The sequence below is a fragment of the Capra hircus genome, chromosome 11 (genome assembly GCF_001704415.2).
Source record: "Capra hircus breed San Clemente chromosome 11, ASM170441v1, whole genome shotgun sequence".
In the NCBI taxonomy this organism is placed as follows: Eukaryota; Metazoa; Chordata; class Mammalia; order Artiodactyla; family Bovidae; genus Capra; species Capra hircus.
The window spans coordinates 28,713,766-28,731,798 of NC_030818.1; the positions used below are offsets into that span (position 1 = coordinate 28,713,766).

The 18,033-nt window shown below is 41.5% G+C and overlaps 1 protein-coding gene and 1 long non-coding RNA gene across 5 annotated transcripts in view; one reads left to right on the forward strand and one right to left on the reverse strand.

Moving 5' to 3' along the window:
• Positions 1-15,196, reverse strand: part of LOC106502611 — a 34,002-nt gene extending 18,806 nt beyond the window's left edge. For both annotated transcript variants that reach the window (XR_001918789.1, XR_001918788.1), the window contains exons 1-2: positions 15,093-15,196; positions 1,559-1,612 (exon numbers count right to left, since the gene is read on the reverse strand). This is a non-coding gene — a long non-coding RNA (uncharacterized LOC106502611). The remainder of the gene's footprint in view (positions 1-1,558; positions 1,613-15,092) is intronic.
• Positions 1,060-18,033, forward strand: part of SOCS5 (suppressor of cytokine signaling 5) — an 87,930-nt gene continuing 70,956 nt past the window's right edge. Inside the window, exons 1-2 of one of the 3 annotated variants that reach the window (XM_018055196.1) lie at positions 1,060-1,123; positions 14,321-14,735. The gene's annotated coding sequence lies outside the window, so the exon portion shown is untranslated. Of the gene's footprint in view, positions 1,124-14,320; positions 14,736-14,802; positions 15,072-15,214; positions 15,316-18,033 lie in introns of those variants that run through there. The other 2 variants (XM_018055195.1, XM_005686570.3) reach the window with 2 other exon arrangements.

Sequence of the window (18,033 nt, forward strand, 5' to 3'; positions counted from 1 at the left end):
TCTTACGGCATCTTGGGCACTTCCCTTTCTTTTGTTGCCTTGTTCCCATCTCTGCATTCGCTGTCACTAAGCAGTCAGATCACCACCAAATGGTACCACCATGGTCATTCCTTTCTATCACCCTTGGCTCTTGCTTTACAGATGCCCATTATTAGCCAGATGGAGTTATTGCCTAGTCAAATAATTGAAACCTCCCCTCTCTGAAAGCTTTTCTACCCAAATTCTCCAACTCCACCCACTTCCTCCCAATTGCTTTTCCCTGGTGAAGTACTCTCCCAGTCATTCCCTTCGTCTCTTTCTCTCAGCCTCTCTTTTTCATCACTCCCATATCTAAATTTTCTCCTTTATGGAAGGATAGCATTCCTCTACTTGGGTTAGACAATCTTTTCAAAAATGCTAAGTGTATTTCCACCAATCCTGGACACAGAATAGGTAGGGTATTGGAACTGCAAGAATGTTTTGGACAAAATCATATTTAAATATTGCTTTTCTGTTTGGGGTTCTTTGAGACATATCCAAACAAATAATAGGGGGAAATGTTTTTTCAGTTTTAAGTAAGCTCTGGTTGTTTCAGTGTCAGCAATCTCAAGCATTACTTCTTGCCAGCTTTCCATTTGGTAGAAGGTGCTTCCTAAAGATGAACTTCTGTGGAGTCAGAACCAGCACAGATGAGCCAAATCATGATTAAAATGCTTGCTGGCTGCTCCTTTTGCCAGTGTAGCTCTGTGTTTCCACTTGTTGGAAATCCATCTGCCTGTCAGTGTTTGTGAACACCAATACCTTTTTCGATATAACAAACTCACAGTGTTCCGCTTCAAGAAAGCCAGCATTCATAATTTTTAAGCCTCCAACTTTAAAGAAATGAAAGCAACTGAATTTCTCTTCATTTAAAAGTAGAAATAGTAGTATTACATAGCTAGAAATTTCTGTAAAGTGGATTGGCAATAACGTTACTTATGCTTTCAAAAATAGGGTTCTTCGAAATTTATGCCTGTGTATCAGTCACAAGATAATACGTTTTTTGACTTTAAACTATTTTCTTTCTTGTCCTAGAAATGCTGTTACGCTGTGGACATTTACAGAAATTTGGCTTGAGAAAAAATGTTTCAAAACTCAGGTAGAGGTAAAGTATAATTTATTATTGGGAGGAAAACACTCTTAGTTGCAACATCTCTAACTGGAAAGCTTTTGAATTTTCTAGATATGACATAAAGATTTATGAGGTGTGATTTCACAGAAGAAAAAACAGTTTGGTAAAAACTTTTTTTTGGTAGGTAAAATAGGAACTCACAGGAGTAACTAGATGAACTTTAGTGGAAGTCCTCCGTGAACTTAATTGAGCAAATGAAATCCATTAAACTCTGGGAAACTAAACGTGCATGTTTATTATTTATTTCTGGCATTGAGTCCTTTCCATTTCCCTACAGAGTTGTTTGCGGGATCTAATACTTTGAAAACATGCTATTTTAACTTGAGTCAGTAACTTGATGCTAGTGATTTGGTGAGAGGGCATGAGATTAGAGTATGGCCAGCGTCTCATTCTCACTCTGGCACTCACCAGATTTTGACTGTGGTCATCTCTCTTCCATATTTTGGACTTCAGTCTTCTCATCTGTTTGACAAGAATAAGAAATACCTGATCTTGTTGCCTCTTAACATTGTTGTGAAGATCAAATAAAGTCCTAGTTGTTAAAACATTTTGAAACTATCAAGTGCTATATAGTATAAGGCAGTCTATTCATTATCACCTCAGAATTCCTCTCAGATTACATTGCTTCAAATGCATTATTTAGGAAAAGTACAAACTTGAATGCCATATGGAGTCCCTGTTGACACTGCAGATGTTGGTTAATTTTAGATTCGAAAAGAACAAAAGAACAGAAGCAGTACCAAGCAAATTAGCCTCTCTTTAGCTTTTTCTTCGAAGTCTCCTATTATACAAATACCAAACTAAAAATGGCAGGCTAAATATTATAGAAAATTACATCATTTGAAGCATCGAAATTCTGTATATCCAAGCCTTTTTGTAGTTTATTTTTGCAGGAGTTTATTCCCTTCAAAACACATCACTGATGAATTTAATGCTATAAGATTAATCATGGTTATTTCTTCAAGGACCAAGTAAGAGGATTTTAATCTTAAACTGTAACCACAATAACACAGAGCCAGGAGAAATAGAAAAGTCCCAGAAAGACTCACAAAAAGCCATTTTGGTGGTCATAGTCTCTCTTGAACTAATAGAAAACTGAACTAACCTCAGTGAGCCTTGGTCTCTGATTCTGAAGATTCATATTTACCAGTGGGAATTTCCTTGAAGAACAGGTATGGCAGACTTGCACACACTCATGACAACTGCTTTTACAGCCTCATCAGCTTGAGAAGACCTGTCTGCCTCACATGTGCCATCTGTAAGACATCTCTTCGCATTTTGTCAAACCTGACTCTGTTTACACATGCACAAGCAAGAAGTGCTTTTGTAAAACATATAGATGGCACCTGTCATTCTGTCTCTTGTTTGTACACCACTCACTAACAAAAAATATCCTGGAACAAGCTGAGCATTCTGTAAGTGCCTTGTAATTATTTATATTATAGATAACATTTTTATATTATATATTATTAATATAATATTGCTTATATTATATATATATACAAAGGTCCAGTTGATATTCTGAACCTAGATTTTTACTTTTTAGAGGATAATCATGTCCCCAGATTGTTCACTAAGTCTATCACTTTAATTAGAAATAATTTTCAAACAGAGACCATAAGTATTTCACCTATAAGGCATCTGCTCCTCTAAAAGAGGCAAAAATTTTAAAGTTTGTCTTAACCTATCTTTTAGTCATTTGGTGGGTACAATCTGATATTTCAAAGTCTACTCTCACATGGATTAGAATTATTAAAAGCAAACCCAAAAAGTAGATTTTATGATACAGCTTATTATGGATGCAGTCTAGGCTGATTATTTTTGTATTAAGTATACTAGTAATCGCCTCCCTGTCCTGCCCATATACTGCCCCTGTTAGCACAAAAGGTTTAATAAGACAGGTGCAACTTGATTCTACATTACATGGTTCCCTCAAACTGGAACAAAATTTTAACTCCCTCAAATATTTTCCCCAGTGAAGGACTTTGGATTACTGCAAATGATTACAGGCCTAAACAAGAAATGGATTCAAACAACTCTCATTCACTGCTGAAACTGAACTGGGACTGACCCCTAAAAGAAATTGGCTTAATTCCTATAAGAGGAATATGAATCAGGTTGCCGTCTGTTCCCTTCCTTCTTTAACTTCCCCAGTGAGCTGTGTTTAAGCATAGAACTGGAGGAGTCTTTCAGGGACGGGAAAGAGGACTCTGGTTTGGTATTTAGATGGGTTTGCTGCAAGGCTAAAGTCACTCTAGATGTGAGAAGAAAGGAGTCTGGAAATTAGCTCGGGAAATCACAAAATTTGGCAAACCATGGGCACAATATGAGTTTAATTTGCCAAATTTTATTTGAAGATGTTACATCAATCAAAAATCCTTTGCTCAACAAAGTTGAGAAAACATAACCCAAAGTAGCTGAATCAAAAGGTAAATTTGTTGACCCATGTAACTGGATAATTTAGAGTATCTGGTGTAGGTGCAGCTTGATCCAGGCCTCAAACAATATGACCTAGGACTTGCTTTCTCTCTCTCCCTTTCTCAGCTCAGCATCCTCCATATGGGCCCCACTCTTGGACAAGCTCTCACCTTCTGTACCCGATACGGATGCAAGCCGCTACTTACCCCTAGGCTCAAATCCAGGACCAACTTTTCCAGCAGATTCAGAATGGATCACTGTGACCAGGGGAGTAGGATATACTAGATGACCTAGACCAAGGTCACATGTGTCACCCCACAGCATGGGGGTGGAGACATCACTATTCTCACCAAGCCCTGAGAGTAGGGAGGACCAGAGTCCACAGAACAAAATTAAGAGTGTGGTGAGTAGAACTGATGTTCTGCACAAACACTCAGGAACCAGACGCACAAATAAATTTATTGAATATTATCCCTCACTTAAGAAGGAATTCTGGATATCTTCTAGAATCCAAGTCTTACCAACTGAAGAGAAAAAAAGGAGAATGTATAACTGACATTTCCTAATGTTTACATAGAAGAGTTAGTGCTTAATGAAAGTTAAAGGATAAATATTGCAAATACAGAAACCAAAATATATGAGAAGCAATTTAAATTTAATTAATTTAAAACCAAAAAAGAAGTGGATTCCATTTTTAAAAAGAAAAAGATAATGGCCAAGAGACTATAGAATCCTCACGTGAGACATTTTAAAAATTGAAGGTAGTTTCAGTTAGAGTTGTGAGTAGATACTCTTCAAAGATATTGGGCAGTTCTAGCTTCATGATTTGTAGATTTTGCAGTTTCTGAGAAAGAGAGCTTTAGACCTAAGGAAAGCTTTATAGGTGGCTATTTGTTGAAACTTGTCAACTCATGATTTGTTTTTAAATACTTTCATTCTATAATTGAAACAAACAAACAAACTTCCCCATACATGAAATGGAACGGAACCAAAGAGAAGTCCTATGTGGAAAATAATTTTATTTTCTAATAGTGATAGTAATATGGCTAGGCCAGCTCCTTACGATATTTACAAGTATTTCTCAAATGGCAGCTTTCACTGCCATGTTACTTGTACATATTTCTACATCTGTATGTTCTCCTAAATTTTGTTGTTCAGTCACTAAGTCGTGTCCAACTCTTTGCAACCACATGGACTATAGCACGCCAGTCTTCCCTGTCCTTCACTATCTCCTGGAGTTTGCTCAAACTCATGTCCATTGAGTTGATGATGCCCTGCTACTGCTACTGCTAAGTCACTTCCGTCGTGTCTGACTGTGTGCGACCCCATAGACGGCAGCCCACCAGGCGCCCCCGTCCCTGGGATTCTCCAGGCAAGAACACTGGAGTGGGCTGCCATTGCCTTCTCCAGTGCATGAAAGTGAAAAGTGAAAGTGAAGGCGCTCAGTCGTGTCCGATTCTTGGCGACCCCATGGACTGCAGCCTACCAGGCTCCTCTGTCCATGGGATTTTCCAGGCAAGAGTACTGGAGTGGGGTGCCATTGCCTTTTCCAGATGATGCCCTAATTAGTTCTAAATATTTCATGTAAATTAAATACCCTAGGATTCTTCCATCCTGATCTCATGTATCTGGAATCCAATAAATAAAAAAAAGTATGGAGGGAGGTGCCTAATGTAAAGACAGGATGCTCACTTTACACGGCTCAGTTATAAAGCACATTTACCAAAGTCTATCCATTTTACCAGGCCCTTAAAGCTATTCTCCAAAAGCAACCATGGGAAATTGAAGAATTACAAAGACAAATGCAAAGGGAGGCTAATTAAAAAAAAAAACGAATGAAGGATATTTGAACCTGGGGCTAGGGTAGCACTAGAGCTGTTTGGGGCAGTCTACACCTCAGTCAGTTCAATCCAGTCACTCAGTCGTGTCCGACTCTTTCTGACCCCATGAATTGCAGCATGCCAGGCCTCCCTGTCCATCACCAACTCCCGGAGTTCACTCAGACTCATGTCCATCGAGTCAATGATGCCATCCAGCCACCTTACAAGTTCTCACTCCAAACCCATTAATCCCATCATAGACTTCATTCAAAAGATGCTTCTATATGTTGAATTAAGAAAACTCAAGTATTTTCTAGAGCTTGCAATTTATTAACTGGCACATAATCAAGTTGAATATTATTCTTGCTTTTCTTCTTTTTAAAAATATGCCAGCCATTACTGGTTACAGGAGAAGCAGATTAAATATTTTAGAATTTTCTGGACTTCCCTGGTGGTCTAGTGGTTGAGAATCTGCCTGCCAATAGAGAGGACATGGGTTCTATCTCTGATCCAGGGAGATTCCATATGCCACAGGGCAACTGAGCCCATGCACCATAACTACTGAAGCCCAAGTGCCCTGGAGCCCATGCTGGGCAATAAGAGAAGACTGCACACTGCAACTAGAGAAAGCAGGCTTGCAGCAACAAAGACACAGCATGGTCAAAAATAAATAAGTAAATAGATAATTTAAAAAAAACAGTTAAACAGATAAAATACCAATAAATACTCATTGCAGAAAAAAAAAAATATTTATTAGGAAATGATAAAAGCTATAATTTTCAGACCAAAGAATGAGGAATTATTTTTAATGGAATGTGAGAGCTAATCCTTTGAAAGTTGACGTTCTAATTTGGAAACCTAGTCACGCCACCTTAGAAGATTCCTTTGGAAGATTTTATTAAAGTGTTTAGGAGACTTCTGGGGATTTATCCTAAAGATATACCTGCAGACATATGTGCCGGGTTATTCATCACAGCACTGTTTGTAATAAATAGCAAAGATTGTAAACAGCTCAAGTGTTCATCAATAGGGGAATGGTTAAATAAACTGTAGTGTAGTGCTATGCAGCTGTTTAAAAGAATGAGGAAGCTGTCTCAGTACTGATATGACAGAGCTCGAAGAGACTTTGTCAACGGGAAAAGCAATATGCAGATCAGGAGATATAATATGCCACCGTTTGTGTAAAGAAAAGAAAGAAGAACTGCTTACATGTGCATGAAGAATCACTGTCAGGACACATGGGAAAAGCAATATAACTAACTATCTCTACCTATGAGGGTGGGTGGGCAGGAAGAAGGGATGGAAGAAGCAGGGTGGGAGGGAAAATTTTCATCATATACCTTTTTATTTTGTTTTGATCTTTTAAAAATTTTCTGGTGGAAATCTTTTTTTTTTTTAATTTATTTACGTATTTATTTCTGTCTGCACTGGGTCTTTGCTGCTGTAAAGATGGACTTTCTAGGGGCCACGCTCTAGTTGTGGTACGCAGGCTTCTCACTGCCGTGGCTTCTCTTGTTGCGGAGCACAGGCTCCAGAGTGTGTGCTCAGCAGTTGTGGCGCAAGGGCTTAGTTGCTCCATGGCGTGTGGGACTCTTCCTTGACAGGGATCAAATCTACGTCCCCTGCATTGGCAGGTGGATTCTCAACCACTGGTCCACCAGGGAAGTCCTGTTTTGATTTTTGAAACATGTGACTGTATCAACTGGTCAAATATTTAAAATTAAATAAATACCAGAAAGAAAAAAGCTTGAGAGAAGTCATTCAGGAGTCATACAGTAATTTCATGAAGGTCACACTTACAATAAAAAGAAAAAGAAATCTGAATTTATCCTCACCCATAGGTATACTGTTGGTCAGGTATGAATAGGCGGAGACAGCAGAAGCTCAGACCACAGTGACTCCCATTCCTATTAGCCCAGAACCTTGCTTCTGTTCAGTATCTTAACCTTGTGGTTCTTTTTCCATATCTTTCTTTTCTCTTCTCTCAAGAAAAAAGAAAAATCCAAGATCCCAGAAGATGACACTAACAGAAAAGTTACCAGTAGAAATTACCAGGGTAATTCTATTAACTGGTAGAGGCAGTCCTCCCCACTAGTCTGGGTTTTTTTGAGGACAAGTACTGTGTCTCACTCAATGGGCTTTGTATTCTCAGGGCCTAGCGCAGCACCTCCATAGGCACTGTGTAAATTCAGTAAGCTGAACTTCTATCTGCCTGCTTAGCTCCTAATCCTAAGAGTCATCTTTTAGCATCTTTCCCTCACTCGCTGTCATTAAATCCATCAGTTAGACTCATCAGTTCTATCTGCCAAACATACCCCCAAACTACGACTCTTCACCACCTTCAGCACTACCACCCTAATCAAGATCAACATCTCTAATCCGGACAGAAATCACTAGTCTCCCTTCGGATCCTCACTCCCACCTCCTCCGGAACACATTCTCCATATGTAGTTAGGGCTAGTTTTTAAAAAACCAACCAGGTCATATCATACTCCTGCTTAAAATCCTCCAGTGGTTTCTATTACAATCTGAATATGATTTAAACTCTCTACTCTGCCAGTCCAAGCTCTGTCTGCTTCTTTGGCTTCACCTCCTGCCACTTCCCCTCCCTCTCTCCACACCATATCCGCTTACCTTCAGTTCCTCACATAGACTTTGCTTCCCCTGTCCCAGGCTGTCTGTCTGTGCTCTCCCCTCTGCCTGGAAGGCTATTCCTCCTTCTTTTTGTAGGATCATCTCCTTCTCATTATTGATGCTCAAAGGCCACTTTCTTGGAGAGGCTTTTTATGACCACTCCACTTACGTCAGTACCAACTCCCCATGCTCTTTCTGTAGAATCTTTAACCATATAGTTTAAATATCATTCAGTGGCTCTAAAAAGTTTTTGTTGAATAAAAATAAAGACTTTTAAAATTAATCAGGGATAGACTATATAGTTTATTTCCTCAGAGATCTTTTGATGAAACTATTTAATTACAAAGGCAATAAACAATTATAAAGGGCTTCCCAGTTGTTGCTGGTGGTAAAGAATCTGCCTGTCAATGCAGGTGACATGGGTTCGATTCCTGGGTCAGGAAGATCCCCTGGAGTAGGAAATGGCCACTCATTCCAGTATTCTTACCTGGAAAATTCCATGGACTGAGGAACCTGGCAGGCTATAGCCCATGGGGTCTCAAAGAGGTGGACACGACAACAAAAGAAATAAAGTGTCATGATTTGCTTTTATATTGTACAAAGTAGGCTAAGAGAATAAATGAAGAGAATATGGTTCTATTAATGTAAGAAATAGTAACTTAGGTCATAAACCAACCTAGGCGACAGGCAGCTCAAGCACTATGTTAAGCAGAAGGACTATAAAGATGGCTAGATGTTAATTTTGCACTGAAGGAGCTCAAAATCTAGCAGAAGATATTTTAAATATCTTAGTTGCTTAGTTGCTCAGTAGTATCCAACTCTTTGCTACTCCATGGACTGTAATCCACCAGGCTCCTCTGTCCATGGGGATGCTCTAGGCAAGAATACTAGAATGGGTGGCCATGCCCTCCTCCAGGGGATCTTCCCGACACAGGGACTGAACCCAGGTCTCCCACATTGCAGGCAGATTCTTTACTATCTGAGCCACCAGTGAAGCCCAGCAGAGATATAGCTTTGTCATTATAATCTCTAATATCTGTATAGTGCAAAATACATTCACATTTATAATTATACTTAGTTCATTTAATCACCAGAACAGTCTTATGAGGGAGTATTATTAAAAGTGTTATCTCAGTTTTATAGTTAAATAACCAAAGTTCAGAGAGGTTATGTGACTTGCCTTAGATGGCACAGCAAGCGGTGAATGAGATTTTTAAGTTAGACCCAGGTCTTCTGACTCAGCTCTCCTGTTCTTCTGTTGTTGTTCAGTGTTCAATTGCTAAGTCATGTCCAACTCTTTGTGGCCCCATGGACTGCAGCATGCCAGACTCCTCTGTCCTCCACTATCTCCCAGAGTTTGCTCAAATAAATTCATGTTCATTGAGTGGGTGATGCCATCCAACCATCTCACCCTCTGCTGCCCCCTTCTCCTTTTGCCTTCAATCTCTCCTAGCATCAGAGTCTTTTCCAATGAATCAACTCTTCACATAAGGTGGCCAAAATATCGGAGCTCAGCTTCAACATCAATCCTTCCAATTAATATTGAGGGTTGATTTCCTTTAGGATTGACTGGTTTGATCTCCCTGCAGTCCAAGAGACTCTCAAGAGTCTTCTCCAGCACTGCAATTCAAAAGCATTAATTCTTTGGCACTTAGCTTGCTTTATGGTCCAACTCTCATATCCGTATACAAATACAGGAAAAACCATAGCTTTGACTGCATGGACCTTTGTTGGCAAAGTGATGTCTCTGCTTTTTAATGTGTCTAGGTTTGTCATAGCTTTCCTTCGAAGGAGCAAGCATCTTTTAATTTCACGGCTGCAGTCACCGTCCACAGTGATCTCCTGTTCTACTTCATCACTGTGTCTGTTCAGTGTGATAAATATATGTGCAGCATGCCATGAGAGGTCAAGTGTAACAGACGGAATGACTATTTTTATCTGGAGAGGTCTGGGAAGGCTTTATTGAGGAAAGCCATATAAATGGGGCTATGAAAGGTGGAGGAGTTTCTAGGTGGAGGAAAAGGCACATTTCAGACAGAGATCATATACAAAGCACAGAAAGATGAAAATGTATAGCATGCTTTATGTAGCAGGGAGCAGAGGAATCCAGGAGGGGAGGTTGGGGCCATACTGTGAAAGATTTTCAGTGCTACTTTGTATGCCGTTGGGCAATCTCTGAACGCAGACGTTTGAAACAGTCAGCTTTGGGTTTTCAAGAGAAATTAGAGTGGCAGATTGGGGGATGAATTGGATCATGAAGAAACTAGTTAGGAGGTTTTTTTTTAAAAGAGTGATCATGTGAGCAAGATGCATCTGAATGATGATATTAGAAATGGAAAGGACTGATTACAAAATGTTTGTGTGAAATAGAATCACTTTTTTGGGAGGTTGAAAAGAGGGAAGAGTGAAGATTATTTTTAAAATTTTCTTGCTTATATGACTAGGTGGATGACAGCTTCAGCAGAATTGAAGAATGCAGAAAAATAATTTGAAAAGGGAATTGGAGGAGATGAGGGTTTTCTTGTAGATAAGATAAAGCTTTTAGTCCTATTTGGTTTGAGGAGCCTACCAGCCTCCTCTGTCTATGGGATTCTCCAGGAAAGAATACTGGAGTGGGTTGCTATGCTCTCCTCTAGGGTATTTTCCCAATCCAGGGATCGAATCCACTCTTCTGGCTCCTGCATCGGCAGGTAGTTTCTTTTACCACTAGTGTCACCTTGGAAGCCCAGATATGTCGAGTAGATGGCTATAAATATGGGTCTAGAATGGGTCTAGAATGTGAAGGCAAGGTTGAAGTTAGAGACTAGATTTTGGAGTAATCAAAATATAAGTTGTATTAAAATTTCTGCTGCGAATGGGGCACAAGGGAACTTTTGGGGGTGATGTAAATATTCTATTTCATGATTATGATAGTGATTACAAGGGTATACATGTCTCGAAACAGATCAAATGGTGCACTTTAAATGGGTTCATTTTATATAATCTTGAATTCCTTAAAAAAAACTGCTAAAAATAAAAGTGAACTGCCGTGTATAAATACTGCTCAATTGTTTTTAAAAACTGTTAATTGTTTTATAAGAAAGAAGAGAATGAGAAACTGTTCACACATCAGTTAAAAACAACTGATAGGAAGCAAGGAAAGCTGCCATGGTTTCATCGGTTCCAGAAGCCAGTGCCTGAGTTGCCAGTTTATGGGCCATTTGGGAGACCTCCATTCAGAGACTTATTCCCTCCCCAAACCACCCTCTTTCATCCTCAGCCCACCTTGTACCACCTGGGTTGACTTCCCCATTTGGAAGAGCTGAGATAATAAAGGTACTTGAAGAATACAATATGACTCACTGCTGAACAAGAAATCTTCCCATATTGATTGATTTCAGGCTTACGGCCAATTTGGCCTCCTTGTTTGGCACCATTCCCTCACACCACTTCTGAATTGTTCTTTCAATGTTCAGCTTAAAATCTACTTTGTTCAAAAAAACATGTTTAATTTGACAGGAGGAGGAGTCTGATACCTGTATTCATCACCCAGTGTGAACACATCTACCATGAATATACAGTCACCAAATTTGTACATTTATGTTGGAATCTCAGTTCTGTCACTAAGTCTTTGAGATCTTGAAGAAAATAAGGATTATAAGAGGCACCTTGCAGGGTGATGTGGATCAAGTCAGTTAGCATATGTGAAAATGCCAAGTATGGCATTGAGTAGGCGCTCAATAAAAGGCAGATGCCTTGTCAAGCCTGACTCTACTTTCTGAATTATTGGGTCTGTATTAAAAGTTTCTTGAAAGTAAAAGCACTCTTTTCTGCACTCTGCACTCCCACCCTAACTAATACATCCTCCAGAGACATGGGTGAATGACGCTTAGAAATCTGGCAGGTCAAGGATGAAGTTGAAAAAGATTTACACAATAAATATGTAGATGAGAAGAGATCATTCTGGGGACACAGAAAAAATGGAACTCCATTTAGAGGAGGTGGCAAAGGTCTTTCTTTACATTTCCTCTTTTCATTCATTTAAAATTTTATCTTGCCAAGAAGAGGGGACAGGTTTCATCTTGATGAGCAGAGCTGCAGGACTATGTGCCAATACACCTGGTATTGATTCATGCCAGTTGGGAGAGGAGCTTGGCTTCTCCATGTTTTACTACTGTGGTTTTCTGGGCTGGGCAGCTGGGTGCCTAATAATGATAAAAACTATAATAGTACTTCATAATTACCCACTGCCCTTTGCCAGAACTTGGGTTTAATTGCAGTGACTATGATGGAACTGGCAACATCTCACTCCCTGTTGGGGTGCAACACCCAAGGGCCTGGAAATAGAGTCAAGTGGCAACTGCAACCCTTCTCCTGCAGAGCCTCTCCTGGCAATTTACCCAGAGTGCTCTGGGTTTGAAGCTCCTCATTAGAAACAAAGAGTATTTTTAAATTGCCCACATGTACTTGGCACTGTCAAGTAAAGTAGTGTTTATGATGCAACTCCTGCCCCACATGGAACATAGCATCATGGAATCCCAGGCCTGGAAGGAACCAACAGAGGTAATCTCATTCATTTATTACCCTGCCCCCTGCCAGGAGGCATCACAGCCTCTACATTCTAATAGACAAGCTTACTGATCTTCTGTTCTGTTGGGCTCAAGATGCTTTTGCGGCAGCCTGCTTCAGGGGTCAGGAGATTTCACCAGTTCATGTCAATATGCATTTTGTGAGTACCTATTCTGAGCCAAGACACTGTGGCGGCCCAAAGATGTTTAAGGTGTGACTCCTGCCCTCAAAGTAGCTTATCTCCTAGCTGGGGGGATTGGAATTGAGGCAGCCCTAACAAAAAGATAGAGGGAAGTCCTCACAGATGAAAGGAAGTAAAACCGCTCCAGATCAAACAATCAGGGCCATCTTTTCTTTGAGAATGAGAAGGAAGGATGAGAAGATACTACGCAGGGTGGGGAGGCTGGGGGAACAGGATGGAGGGGGAGACTGAGGTGAAGAGCTGGGCAACAACTTCGGGAGGTTCTTGCATGTTTCTCTGTTTTTTGGTGGGAGATCTTTATAGTATATATCATCCCCTGAATTATTAATTTGCTACTTTACTCTTATATGCTTTATTTCACCCTATTCAGGAACTTTGTCAATTTTGTTCACCACTATATCCTAAGCACCTCAAACAGTAGCTGGCACATTGTAAAATGCTTAGTAAATACTGGGCTAATGAATAAATGGCCCAGGTGAGGCAATGGCTGTTGAAATTGAGAGGAAAGAACAATTAGAAAAGATAACCAACAGGACAAAGCTCAGAGGGGTACAGAAGTGTTACAGCAAGGAGGCAGTAGCCTGGAGGATTGCTCCCAGGTTCTGGTTTGGTGAAGTGAATGAATGGTGATGTTATCAAAGAAGATAACAGACGGGGAGGAGCAGGTTTTGTGGACTTCTTAGGGTATTTCAGTTCCGATTTGGATGTGTCAAGATTAGATTTAAGTGGAGATATCCAAAAGCACTAAGACAGGCAGATGGGAACCTCATTAAAAGTATACTCAGTCATCAGAATGGTTAGACTATCTTAGAGTGCAGCAGAATGACTCTGTACCTACTAAGGAGAGGACTAAGGATTAGATCCTGGGACTCTTCTAAAAAGCCAACACAACTGAATTAGGTTAACTGAAAAAAATGCAATCTGAGAGTTTATAGTCTTAGGGAAACTGGAGTGAGGGGAGACCTTAGAAACTACTGCAAAAGAGATCACTTTATACAAGCGACCCTTGAACTCGATCATACGGACGTCACTGGCGGCCTTGAGCGGGGCACTTTCAGTGGATTAGTAAGGAACATAATTTAGTCTGTACTGGAAGCACGAGGTGAAATACGACTGAGAGCCAGACAGGGTCTTATTGTTTGTTTTGTTTGGAGGTGTTATAATACGATCATGGGTATGTCTAACACAAAAGTGGCCAGTAAATTTGTGAATGACAAGGCTTCTATAAGTCCAGACGGCCTGTCCTGGTGGAGTCAGACTGCCTCAACTATGCTTTTATCCTATTAACCATTTCTAGGATTGGGGAGCCCTTCCAGCCAAACTGCAAGCAAAAAGTGAGAGACAACCCTCCATCCGATCTGAGTCATGTTTGTGACAGCTGGCTATAGGGATGGCATTACTTGAATTAAACAAAGTGCCTAGGTTCCCGTGGATCTTGGAATTTAGTAATAGGCTCCTTGCTGGAGGGATCTAGGGAGACTCATTCACATTTTCCGACAAGGAACTCACGCCTCCATTCAACATTTTTCCTTTCCTTTTTCCTAACAGAGTTGAAACCAGGGACAAAGCGTTCCTCCTCCCACCACTTCAAGGCTGACCTTCCGCCCTCAAGCCCACCGCTGCCCCTTCTCCGACCACGTGACCCTGCTCAGACCCAGTGACTCGCCGCCGCCGACCCCTCCCCCTTGGGTCCGCTTTACTCCGCCCCTCAAGCCCACGTGACCTCATATCTCCCATCTGACTGGCTCCTCCCTTTCCCCCGGGCCGGACCCGGCCGCCGTCGCTGCGGCCCGACTCCAAAATGGCAGCCGCGCACAGAGCGTACCCGAGCGGCCGGACCTCCCTGACTCCCGGGCCGCTTAACTCTAGCTCCCAGCCTCCCTCCTTCGGCCTTCACCTACACGCCTTCGGATTGGCCGCTAGGAATCCCGCCCCTCCAGAGCCCCGCCTGCTATTGGTCACGGTAGGCTGCCCTTCAGAGAGGCGTGCCGCCGCCTCCCCCCGCCCCGGGAGGTATTTTCCATTCCGGTGGGGGTTGGGGGGTGGGGGGAGGGGTAAAGGGTGAAGAGGGGGAGGTGGCCCGGGAAAGGGGTGGGGGCCTGGAGGGGGCATCCGGCGGAGCTGGGGTCCCCGGGCTCCGTCCGGAGGAAGCGAGACTGCGCTCGCTCGGGCAGTCCCTGAGAGCCGGACGGGACCGGCGGGCTGTCCGGCGGACTCGCTCTCGGTGACTGCGCCGTCCGGGCCCGTCCTGCCTGGCCGCAGGTGCCCCTGGATGAGGCCGCCCCGCGCGCCCCGACCGGTGAGTGTCCCCGCGGCCGACCTGGTTGGTGAGCGCTCCCCGGCCCCCGCGCCGCCGTTAGCTGCCGCCTCTCCGGCCCCAGGTGCTCGCTCCGGGCGCAGTCCGTCTCCAGCCGGCGCCTCCACATCCCGGGCGGAGGCAGCGCCAGCCCTCTGGCCGGGAAGAGGACGACGGGCGGGGGACGGCGGACCCGGGCCGCGAGCCGGGTGCAGACCGTGCGGCGCATAGTGGGAGCTTGCGCTTGGTAGGCTTTCGATGCATTTCGTTGAATTATTTTTCTGGTTGGAGGAATCTGGGGCGCCTAAGGGGAGAGGGATCGCTCCAGGGTAGTCGGAGGGCGTTCATGATCAGGGTCGTGGCCAGTCTCGGGGGTCACCAGAGACTGTGGGGCATTTGCGCGCGCTGCATGGAAGAGGGCATCCTTCAAGATACTGGGTTCTGAGGCTCCAATCCGGGGGTCCTCAAGGTCGACGAGAAGGTCCACCGGGAGATGAGAGGGAACTGGGAAACTTGGATGGGGGAAGTGGCTGGAGCACCTCCGGAGTTTAACCCGAGGTGGAAAGGGATGCTCAGGCGGGCGCTGGAAGACCCTCTGCAACTACTTGGGGTCCTAAGATTCTTTGGTACTGGGATTTGGGGATTCAAGTAGCTGAGGCGAAGTGACTTTCTGGAGAGGCCGTTGTATTTAAAGAAGGATGCTCAGAAACAGTTTAAGCGCTCATCTTGGCTTGGTTCTGAACTTTGAAAGGCTGAAGGATTGGAGTCGCGAGGTGATTTTTGACATTTTCTTTCGGCATTCCAACCAAAAGGTGGACCTTGGCAGCTATCTTCTAAAATGTATGTATGCGTTCTATGGTGTTTTCCCGGTTATTATTTTTGCTGGAAATTCTCAAACTGCACCTTGAAATTCACAAACTGCACCTCTTGTAGCAGCTTCTCCATCTGCTGAAGATCCCTCCTTCAGGTCTCTCCATCCATAGCAGCAGTTTACTTACTTCCAGTTTAATATTTAGACTGATGTGTACTATTATTACAGTTTGCTAATGACTTTTATTCTATAAGATTAATAAGTAATTCATGGGCTTTCTTTCCCTTGTTTTAAATTGTTTCTTTACAAGGTCATATAAAATTGAACCACAAATTTTATAGAAGTTTAAAATATTTTAACTTTGTTGAACTGGGAAGATGTTTGGTAGGCTAGCAGCAATACGAAAATTAGCTTGATTTTTCTAACAGTTGGGAATTTTATTGTCTGAAGCTTAGTTTAATAATCTTGTATTTGCATAACACTCTTCAAAATGAGTTAAGAGCATAGAAAATTCATACCAGGGTTAGTCCACAGAATCCACCTCTGTGGCAGCCCACGGAGGTTCTTCATGTTGCTTAGAAGAGGAAGCTAAGAATTTCACAGCTAGATTTTTAATTTTTTCACAATCATATATCTTACTGATTCATCACAATTTATAAAATAAGAGCTTTTTTTTAAAGGAAGTATTTAAGTATAAGAGAAAATTTTGTAGATCATATTTTCACTTTGATGTAAAATGTAATTCATCCGTTAGAGAAAACATTTCTGCAAAAGGTTGTTAGTTATATTCACTTGGCACCTTCTTAGTTACTGAATAAATAATAGAAAATTAAATTTTTTTCTCCCTATTGTCCTTGAATTTTACTATTTGTCCTTAGGGAGAATGTACTGGCACACAAAACAGTAGCCTAAAATATTGAAACCTAGCACCTTTTAACGTTATAATAGCTCCTACATTATTCACCTTCGGACTCATTTATGGCAAACCAGTGGTCAAAAAGGCTTTCTCCTCTTAGCTTTGTTTAGAATGGGCTATTCTCCCATTGTAAAAATAAGGAAAAATAATGCATAATGCCTGCAAAGTAATGGTAATAACTAAACAGAGTGAGAATAGGAAGCTTGGAAAAAAGATTTATGTGTATGAGTCACATTTCTTTTAGAGCTGGAAGAGTAGAATTTGGATATGATTATTTTGCACATCAGGAGACTGAGACCCAGACCAGTGGAAGGGTCTAAAATGCTAGCTAGTGATGAGCCACGATTGGTGGGCAGGTCTCTGGACTCTAGTGCAGGGTTTTTCTACTTTATCATGTTCACACTGTTAATTTCTAAAGCATTCTGGTGCCCACTATAAGTGGTTATAGGATTATGGGTGGTGATGTTCCCTTCGAAGGATGGGGAAACTTGGGTTGACTACTATGATACATGAAATGATATACAATAAGATGAGCTTTTATTGACAATTTTAAACAGTATGCAGCATTGTAAGTGCAAGTGCTGATGTTTCCCTCTCATTGTCATCTAGATTGAAATATTAGGTGAACTTCTTAGGGTAGGCTAGTGTTGTATAATTTTTATGCTAAAACTTAATTGCTTAAAAATTTTTTAGTTCAGTAGACTCAGATATTTTAAAAATAAATTATACAAAAATTATTATTTTAAGTAAGTGGGGGGGTTTGTTCAAATGGATTTTAGTACCTTTAAAAAGAACAGTAGTAGAATTGCATAATTATAAAAACATGATTTTGATCATAGTTGTAGTAAAGACTAGATTTGTGTAATAACATCATGATCCCTGGCAAATTATATTAACCATTGTGTACCTAAGTTTCCTCACATGTAAAGTGAGGTTAGTAAATATACCCCCTCATGGGGTATTGGTGAGGATTAAAAGTACAGAGTAAGGGTACAACAAATATTACGTATCATTTGTAATGTTCATTAGGTATATACGAGCACTTGTGTCCAATTGTTTACTTGCTGTTAATGAAGTCACTTTGTGGCTACACAAATTTCCTAGATAAATGCATGATCAAATAACAGTCTGCTTTAAGGGACACTTACAGCAAATGATGCCCTCCTTTATTTATTTATTTATTTTTAGTCGTTAGTCTGCTCACCTTGGAACTTGAGTTAGATATATCTATCAAGTTA